Source organism: Haemaphysalis longicornis, unplaced genomic scaffold, assembly GCF_048455015.1.
Source record: "Haemaphysalis longicornis isolate Haplotype H1 unplaced genomic scaffold, Haemaphysalis longicornis Haplotype H1 scaffold_14, whole genome shotgun sequence".
Taxonomy (NCBI): Eukaryota; Metazoa; Arthropoda; class Arachnida; order Ixodida; family Ixodidae; genus Haemaphysalis; species Haemaphysalis longicornis.
Window position 1 is genome coordinate 48,652,857 of NW_027526245.1, and position 9,743 is coordinate 48,662,599.

Genomic DNA, 9,743 nt, shown 5'->3' on the forward strand with positions numbered 1-9,743 from the left:
TGACACACCTTTTATGAAGCCAGATAAGAAACTATTGTCAAAAGCGCAATCGTGCAGCACTTCATGCGCTTGCAGTATAAATATCAGCGGGCTGGGTTTTACAGTGACGCTTCAAATGCTACCGCCATGGGGTGTTGCGCTGCTCAGGGGCCAAATGTTGAAGCGTGTTGAGCCGAGAGCGTACACACTACAGTTTACTCCGCGGATTTATATGTCATATTGCTCGATGCACAATACATTCTTGGAAACAACACTATAAACTTCTATATAAGGAGAGATTCTATAAGCATTGTGCTCCCATTGTAATCGCACAAGTCCTGCAAGAAGCACTGCCAACATGGTCAAAAAACGTGAAATCGTACTTTGCTGGTTTTCAGGCCTAGCAGGGAGTGCTGGCCACCAGCTGCCTGATTAGAAGGCCCCGCGGCAGCACTCAGGACAACACTGCACGGAAGGACAGTACCCTACATTTACCCCAAGCCACACATCAACAACGCATGCATTACATGGTCAACATACCGCTGGAGTGAACAGACCGGCAACAACATACACGTAATCAAACCCCCCTCAGAAAGATCCACAGCTGCCTTAACAAGATTACGAATAGGCCACACTCATGTCACACACTCATAGATTCTCCCTGAATCTCCACGACCCCTGCGTAGCAGTAGCGAGGACTGCCTATTCATAGTTTTCATCCTTATTACGTGCATGACTCTTCGCCCAACACCACACGAACATTTCCCTGAGCTCTCAAGACGACACAACCCGCTGCACCCTCCCACCTTTTAGCTGAGGAATCAATTTTTTTCTGGTAATCACGCTGTAAACGTTTTGCAGAGGTAAAAGTTCTACAGCTCTTCTCATGCCGCTCATAATAATCATGGTCCTTTGCAGCAGCCATATTTATTTTTATTTTCCTTTGTTTCATTTCACTCTTTTGCTCACAGGTTTTTGTATGTACGTTTACAACACTCCCTGAATAATACATTTTTGGTACATCTTGCCTTAGTTGGCCTTGCGTCTCCAAGTATCGACCACCATTATCATCATCATCATCACAACAAAAGAACTTTAGTGACCGCCAGCAACACAACGATTTTACAGGCACGTCACATAGACATTACGCACTCTGTGATTATAGCCTCTGATGATTGTGAAGAGCCGTACTTAGTACACTGTCGAGCGACCGAATACAAGTGCTATCGGCATAAAAACATAAAAAAATCTGCGAGTGCTCAATACATTATGGGCACCAGGTCGAAGCTTGTCCCGATCCCCATGACTGCGTGCCCGAACAGTGTTTCTTGTGTGATAGGCGACAAGCTGCAATGGGGTATCTCTGCGGATCGCCGTGATCCATACATGGCTGAGAAGACAAACAGAAGAACACCATCTCAAAGACAAATATCAGACTCTCTATTTACTACAACACAGAGGATGGGATCGCCAACTGTCTCACTACTGACGGTGCCAGGGTAGTGCCACAACATAGAAAAGCATTCTTTTTAATAGGGGCCGACCCATAGCAACCACACGATAGCTCCCCCTCGTAAATCGTCAGCTCGCCTATCCCGTTCGCATCGATGAAGCCGCCATACCACGGAATCGCCCTAGCAGTTGGACCACCTGGAAAGGGACTTTAACCAACCGGGGCCAGCCCAGCGGACCCAGGGATCACTACATTACCAGCCTCTGACCAGCCACCCAAGCCAAAGTTGTGTAGGCAAGAGCCCAACGAGCCGTGCAATGTCTCGGGAAGAGGGAGTCTGACGTCGAAGCCTGCCACCCCAATCCTATAAAGCGATGAGAACATCGTACCAGGACACGAGTTCTAAAACGGCGTCTCTCAGGTAAGCTGGAAAAGACCCTCCCGGTCTGATATAAGGCAACCCACGCTACACAAACAGCAAACCTATATTAATGACATGAAACAAGCATTTGAACTGTAATTCGAAGGAAGCACGATTCTGCAGCAACAGATTGTGTCTTTCACCCAAACTAGCCGAACATTAGCGAGTGAAATAATGCCCAGAAATTCCAAGCAAACCTCTGAACACGAGGCTCACACTGACATGCACCGAAACGCACCCTCCGTGAGAGATACACACGGAATATACATGCATACCGATACTGCAAATGAAAGCCAAAAAGAAGAAACGCACCGGCACACAAACCAAAAAAAAAGAGCCAAGATACTTCAAAATAAAGTACAGCTAAAAGTCGAAGCTTCACCTGTGAATTATGACTGCCTTCTCCGAACTGAAGAGCCTGTTAGCGGCACTAATAGATTCTAAATCTTTCGCGAAGTAAGAACTTCTTCTCCACCACTAAAAGCCACCCAACGACCCTCCTATTTTTCATCGTGGGGACGTCCCCACAACTATAGCAGCCCACCGGCAGCGGGATCAAGACGCAATACTCTCAATTAAAACGCAGTGATTGCAATACCCATACTGAATAAATAAGGCCCAGTAATGCTGTACAGCCCCACACAACATCCGAATATGGCAATGGCATAGTAGCAGTTGCTTTAATAAAAAGAAAAAAAGCACACTGGTAACCTGTAAGAAAACCCACCAAGAGGTCTTGCGGAGACCGGAAGAAATCATTCAAAATACCTATTCAAAAACTCGAGCTTCTAAACAAGGATAATCAGGATGGTGTAGGCAGTCTATGGGACAATTTCGAGCAGCTGAATAAGTAGCTTATAGAAAAGAACTAAAACACTTCGCCAGAAAAAGAATATAATTGCTAAACGACAAAACATGAAAGGTTCCAGTTACGCGGATCAGACAAAACTAACAGATCTCGAGGAATTGATTCACACAAGATAAATGAAAGAGATCCTTGCGCACAACATGGCACTGATAGAGGAAACGCTGAAAACAGGAGGAGGCATAAAAGCAACTAAGAAATAGCTAGATATCGCAAAGAACACAGTACGCTCTCATGGACAAACAGGGCAAAAACCCGAGGCAACGACGAGATACTTAAATAGCACAGCGATTCTACACCTGGCTATACGCCAACGACGTTACACTAGGGTAAACTAGTCAGGATGCAAGATCAGCTAGCAAAGTCCCACCAATAAAAGAACCCGATGTTGGCGAGGCTCTCAAGCTTACGAAAAAAGGAAAACCTGCCAGTGATGTCTGCATAACCGTAGATCTTCTGGAGGAGCAAAGAGAAACTGCACTGGCAAAGCTTGCTGCACTATTCTGGCTATGCTTAAGGAATTTAAATATGCCCTTAGCTTGAAAAAACACCTATGTGACACATAAAAAGGCGATAAATGCCCTAATAATTACAGACCCCTAAGCCAACTTTCAGTGGTATACAAGCCGTTAACCAAAGTAATATTCAACCGCATAAGGGGCACCCTAGATTCCTACAGCCCCGAGATCAGGCGCGGGTGAGAAAAAGATGCTCAACAAAAGACCACATTCAGGTCATCAATGAGGTAATAAAAAATTCGGTAATAAAAACCGAACCCCGTCCTTTGTCATTTCCACGCTATGAAAAACTATTTGATTCAGCACACACCGCCGCTCAATTGGAAGCAAATAAAGACACGGGAATATACGAAACCAACATAACACTTATAAGCCGCATATATTAAAGACGTACAGGCGGGATACATAGAAGAACAATGCGACCAATTGCCAATCCAAACGAGTGCGACCAACATACCATCTCGCCAAAACAGTTCACAACGTGTCTTGAGAGGCTATTCGGGAAGCTTCAATGAGAAAACATAGTATTATGAATAAACTAGGAATCCCTGAGCCATTTAAGATCTGCAGACTACATAATCTTGCAAAGCGCGTCTTCGGAAATCCTGCAGGAAAGTCTTGAGAAATTACAATCACGAATAGGGTCCGCGGGACTAAACCTAAATTTAGATAAATTCGAAGTATCCTTTAATACACATGTAGAAACCACACTCTTCAGCCTCTGTAACGTAAGGTTATGACACGTGGAAGAGTATACATATATATATATATAAATATATATATATATAAATATATATATATATATATATATATATATATAAATATATATATATATATATATATATATATATATATATATATATATATATATATATAGATACGGGACGAGGGACTCGGTAAAGATACATATCAAGGTTGCAGTCGTCATTGCCAGTGCTATTCGGCTTTTTTCGAAATATATAATAGGGCCGAATGACGTGTGCTTGTCACGTTTCTTTGATTCATTGATAAATAAGCGAAAATATAAGTCGAGAAAAAATCCGCCGTTTTCCGGGAGCGGGACTCGAACCCACATCTCCGCATAACCGGTGCGGTGCGTTAACCAATTACGCTATCCCCACAGCGGCTTCTCTCTCGACTTTAAAGCGGGGGTTTTATATTTACAAGAGCTCTGAGGCCGGTCAACTAGCGCCGCCCCTCGACTACCGCGGGAGACGTAGAACGTCTTCTTTCCCAGCGGCCGCCACGTAGAACGTGGTCGGAGGTCGGGGTTAGCAATTGGCATATCCGAACTGCTGGAGCCAGTGCCTCGTAATGCATGTAGCAGAACAGAGAGATACGGGACGAGGGACTCGGTAAAGATACATATCAAGGTTGCAGTCGTCATTGCCAGTGCTATTCGGCTTTTTTCGAAATATATAATAGGGCCGAATGACGTGTGCTTGTCACGTTTCTTTGATTCATTGATAAATAAGCGAAAATATAAGTCGAGAAAAAATCCGCCGTTTTCCGGGAGCGGGACTCGAACCCACATCTCCGCATAACCGGTGCGGTGCGTTAACCAATTACGCTATCCCCACAGCGGCTTCTCTCTCGACTTTAAAGCGGGGGTTTTATATTTACAAGAGCTCTGAGGCCGGTCAACTAGCGCCGCCCCTCGACTACCGCGGGAGACGTAGAACGTCTTCTTTCCCAGCGGCCGCCACGTAGAACGTGGTCGGAGGTCGGGGTTAGCAATTGGCATATCCGAACTGCTGGAGCCAGTGCCTCGTAATGCATGTAGCAGAACAGAGAGATACGGGACGAGGGACTCGGTAAAGATACATATCAAGGTTGCAGTCGTCATTGCCAGTGCTATTCGGCTTTTTTCGAAATATATAATAGGGCCGAATGACGTGTGCTTGTCACGTTTCTTTGATTCATTGATAAATAAGCGAAAATATAAGTCGAGAAAAAATCCGCCGTTTTCCGGGAGCGGGACTCGAACCCACATCTCCGCATAACCGGTGCGGTGCGTTAACCAATTACGCTATCCCCACAGCGGCTTCTCTCTCGACTTTAAAGCGGGGGTTTTATATTTACAAGAGCTCTGAGGCCGGTCAACTAGCGCCGCCCCTCGACTACCGCGGGAGACGTAGAACGTCTTCTTTCCCAGCGGCCGCCACGTAGAACGTGGTCGGAGGTCGGGGTTAGCAATTGGCATATCCGAACTGCTGGAGCCAGTGCCTCGTAATGCATGTAGCAGAACAGAGAGATACGGGACGAGGGACTCGGTAAAGATACATATCAAGGTTGCAGTCGTCATTGCCAGTGCTATTCGGCTTTTTTCGAAATATATAATAGGGCCGAATGACGTGTGCTTGTCACGTTTCTTTGATTCATTGATAAATAAGCGAAAATATAAGTCGAGAAAAAATCCGCCGTTTTCCGGGAGCGGGACTCGAACCCACATCTCCGCATAACCGGTGCGGTGCGTTAACCAATTACGCTATCCCCACAGCGGCTTCTCTCTCGACTTTAAAGCGGGGGTTTTATATTTACAAGAGCTCTGAGGCCGGTCAACTAGCGCCGCCCCTCGACTACCGCGGGAGACGTAGAACGTCTTCTTTCCCAGCGGCCGCCACGTAGAACGTGGTCGGAGGTCGGGGTTAGCAATTGGCATATCCGAACTGCTGGAGCCAGTGCCTCGTAATGCATGTAGCAGAACAGAGAGATACGGGACGAGGGACTCGGTAAAGATACATATCAAGGTTGCAGTCGTCATTGCCAGTGCTATTCGGCTTTTTTCGAAATATATAATAGGGCCGAATGACGTGTGCTTGTCACGTTTCTTTGATTCATTGATAAATAAGCGAAAATATAAGTCGAGAAAAAATCCGCCGTTTTCCGGGAGCGGGACTCGAACCCACATCTCCGCATAACCGGTGCGGTGCGTTAACCAATTACGCTATCCCCACAGCGGCTTCTCTCTCGACTTTAAAGCGGGGGTTTTATATTTACAAGAGCTCTGAGGCCGGTCAACTAGCGCCGCCCCTCGACTACCGCGGGAGACGTAGAACGTCTTCTTTCCCAGCGGCCGCCACGTAGAACGTGGTCGGAGGTCGGGGTTAGCAATTGGCATATCCGAACTGCTGGAGCCAGTGCCTCGTAATGCATGTAGCAGAACAGAGAGATACGGGACGAGGGACTCGGTAAAGATACATATCAAGGTTGCAGTCGTCATTGCCAGTGCTATTCGGCTTTTTTCGAAATATATAATAGGGCCGAATGACGTGTGCTTGTCACGTTTCTTTGATTCATTGATAAATAAGCGAAAATATAAGTCGAGAAAAAATCCGCCGTTTTCCGGGAGCGGGACTCGAACCCACATCTCCGCATAACCGGTGCGGTGCGTTAACCAATTACGCTATCCCCACAGCGGCTTCTCTCTCGACTTTAAAGCGGGGGTTTTATATTTACAAGAGCTCTGAGGCCGGTCAACTAGCGCCGCCCCTCGACTACCGCGGGAGACGTAGAACGTCTTCTTTCCCAGCGGCCGCCACGTAGAACGTGGTCGGAGGTCGGGGTTAGCAATTGGCATATCCGAACTGCTGGAGCCAGTGCCTCGTAATGCATGTAGCAGAACAGAGAGATACGGGACGAGGGACTCGGTAAAGATACATATCAAGGTTGCAGTCGTCATTGCCAGTGCTATTCGGCTTTTTTCGAAATATATAATAGGGCCGAATGACGTGTGCTTGTCACGTTTCTTTGATTCATTGATAAATAAGCGAAAATATAAGTCGAGAAAAAATCCGCCGTTTTCCGGGAGCGGGACTCGAACCCACATCTCCGCATAACCGGTGCGGTGCGTTAACCAATTACGCTATCCCCACAGCGGCTTCTATATATATATATATATATAAAAATAAGGATTGGCAGTCAAGAAGACCTCGGAAAGCAAAGGGGAGGTTGTGGTAGGCCATTGAAACAGATCAAGAATTTGGAAAGAAAGAAAGAAAGCGAAGAAAAAATGCCCGCCAGGTGGGATCCGAACCCACGATCTCCAGAATACCGGTCTGGTGCGATAACCACTACGCTAACGGCGGGGCGATTTTCTCCCCCGCTTTCTGGGGTATTTATGTCAATGTAATTTTGTTCCTGTGCTTGGGGGTGGTAGCCAGCGCCACTTTGACTGCTCGGGGTGAAGGGGACCTTCTTTTTAATCCCCGCGCCGTGACTCGAGTGTCTACGACATGTCGAGAGTGGTCAACCAGCGTTGAACCCTCTTAAGCTCCCTATGGCACCAAGACTGCCAGAACAGAGGCCCTCGCTATGCATGTAGCGAATCAGAATAGGAAATGAGGGACTCGTAGAAATAACACAGAAATAAGGATTGGCAGTCAAGAAGACCTCGGAAAGCAAAGGGGAGGTTGTGGTAGGCCATTGAAACAGATCAAGAATTTGGAAAGAAAGAAAGAAAGCGAAGAAAAAATGCCCGCCAGGTGGGATCCGAACCCACGACCTCCAGAATACCGGTCTGGTGCGATAACCACTACGCTACCGGCGGGGCGATTTTCTCCCCCGCTTTCTGGGGTATTTATGTCAATGTAATTTTGTTCCTGTGCTTGGGGGTGGTAGCCAGCGCCACTTTGACTTCTCGGGGTGAAGGGGACCTTCTTTTTAATCCCCGCGCCGTGACTCGAGTGTCTACGATATGTCGAGAGTGGTCAACCAGCGTTGAACCCTCTTAAGCTCCCTATGGCACCAAGACTGCCAGAACAGAGGCCCTCGCTATGCATGTAGCGAATCAGAATAGGAAATGAGGGACTCGTAGAAATAACACAGAAATAAGGATTGGCAGTCAAGAAGACCTCGGAAAGCAAAGGGGAGGTTGTGGTAGGCCATTGAAACAGATCAAGAATTTGGAAAGAAAGAAAGAAAGCGAAGAAAAAATGCCCGCCAGGTGGGATCCGAACCCACGACCTCCAGAATACCGGTCTGGTGCGATAACCACTACGCTACCGGCGGGGCGATTTTCTCCCCCGCTTTCTGGGGTATTTATGTCAATGTAATTTTGTTCCTGTGCTTGGGGGTGGTAGCCAGCGCCACTTTGACTTCTCGGGGTGAAGAAGACCTTCTTTTTAATCCCCGCGCCGTGACTCGAGTGTGTACGACATGTCGAGAGTGGTCAACCAGCGTTGAACCCTCTTAAGCTCCCTATGGCACCAAGACTGCCAGAACAGAGGCCCTCGCTATGCATGTAGCGAATCAGAATAGGAAATGAGGGACTCGTAGAAATAACACAGAAATAAGGATTGGCAGTCAATAAGACCTCGGAAAGCAAAGGGGAGGTTGTGGTAGGCCATTGAAACAGATCAAGAATTTGGAAAGAAAGAAAGAAAGCGAAGAAAAAATGCCCGCCAGGTGGGATCCGAACCCACGACCTCCAGAATACTGGTCTGGTGCGATAACCACTACGCTACCGGCGGGGCGATTTTCTCCCCCGCTTTCTGGGGTATTTATGTCAATGTAATTTTGTTCCTGTGCTTGGGGGTGGTAGCCAGCGCCACTTTGACTTCTCGGGGTGAAGGGGACCTTCTTTTTAATCCCCGCGCCGTGACTCGAGTGTGTACGACATGTCGAGAGTGGTCAACCAGCGTTGAACCCTCTTAAGCTCCCTATGGCACCAAGACTGCCAGAACAGAGGCCCTCGCTATGCATGTAGCGAATCAGAATAGGAAATGAGGGACTCGTAGAAATAACACAGAAATAAGGATTGGCAGTCAAGAAGACCTCGGAAAGCAAAGGGGAGGTTGTGGTAGGCCATTGAAACAGATCAAGAATTTGGAAAGAAAGAAAGAAAGCGAAGAAAAAATGCCCGCCAGGTGGGATCCGAACGCACGACCTCCAGAATACCGGTCTGGTGCGATAACCACTACGCTAACGGCGGGGCGATTTTCTCCCCCGCTTTCTGGGGTATTTATGTCAATGTAACTTTGTTCCTGTGCTTGGGGGTGGTAGCCAGCGCCACTTTGACTGCTCGGGGTGAAGGGGACCTTCTTTTTAATCCCCGCGCCGTGACTCGAGTGTCTACGACATGTCGAGAGTGGTCAACCAGCGTTGAACCCTCTTAAGCTCCCTATGGCACCAAGACTGCCAGAACAGAGGCCCTCGCTATGCATGTAGCGAATCAGAATAGGAAATGAGGGACTCGTAGAAATAACACAGAAATAAGGATTGGCAGTCAAGAAGACCTCGGAAAGCAAAGGGGAGGTTGTGGTAGGCCATTGAAACAGATCAAGAATTTGGAAAGAAAGAAAGAAAGCGAAGAAAAAATGCCCGCCAGGTGGGATCCGAACCCACGACCTCCAGAATACCGGTCTGGTGCGATAACCACTACGCTACCGGCGGGGCGATTTTCTCCCCCGCTTTCTGGGGTATTTATGTCAATGTAATTTTGTTCCTGTGCTTGGGGGTGGTAGCCAGCGCCACTTTGACTTCTCGGGGTGAAGGGGACCTTCTTTT

The 9,743-nt window shown here is 47.5% G+C and overlaps 1 non-coding gene across 1 annotated transcript; it reads right to left on the bottom strand.

Annotated features, from left to right (window-relative positions):
- Positions 1-8,634: 8,634 nt before the first annotated feature.
- Positions 8,635-8,707, bottom strand: Trnat-agu (transfer RNA threonine (anticodon AGU)). The gene has a single exon. It is a non-coding gene; the product is annotated as a tRNA-Thr (tRNA).
- Between the last annotated feature and the right edge of the window lie 1,036 nt (positions 8,708-9,743).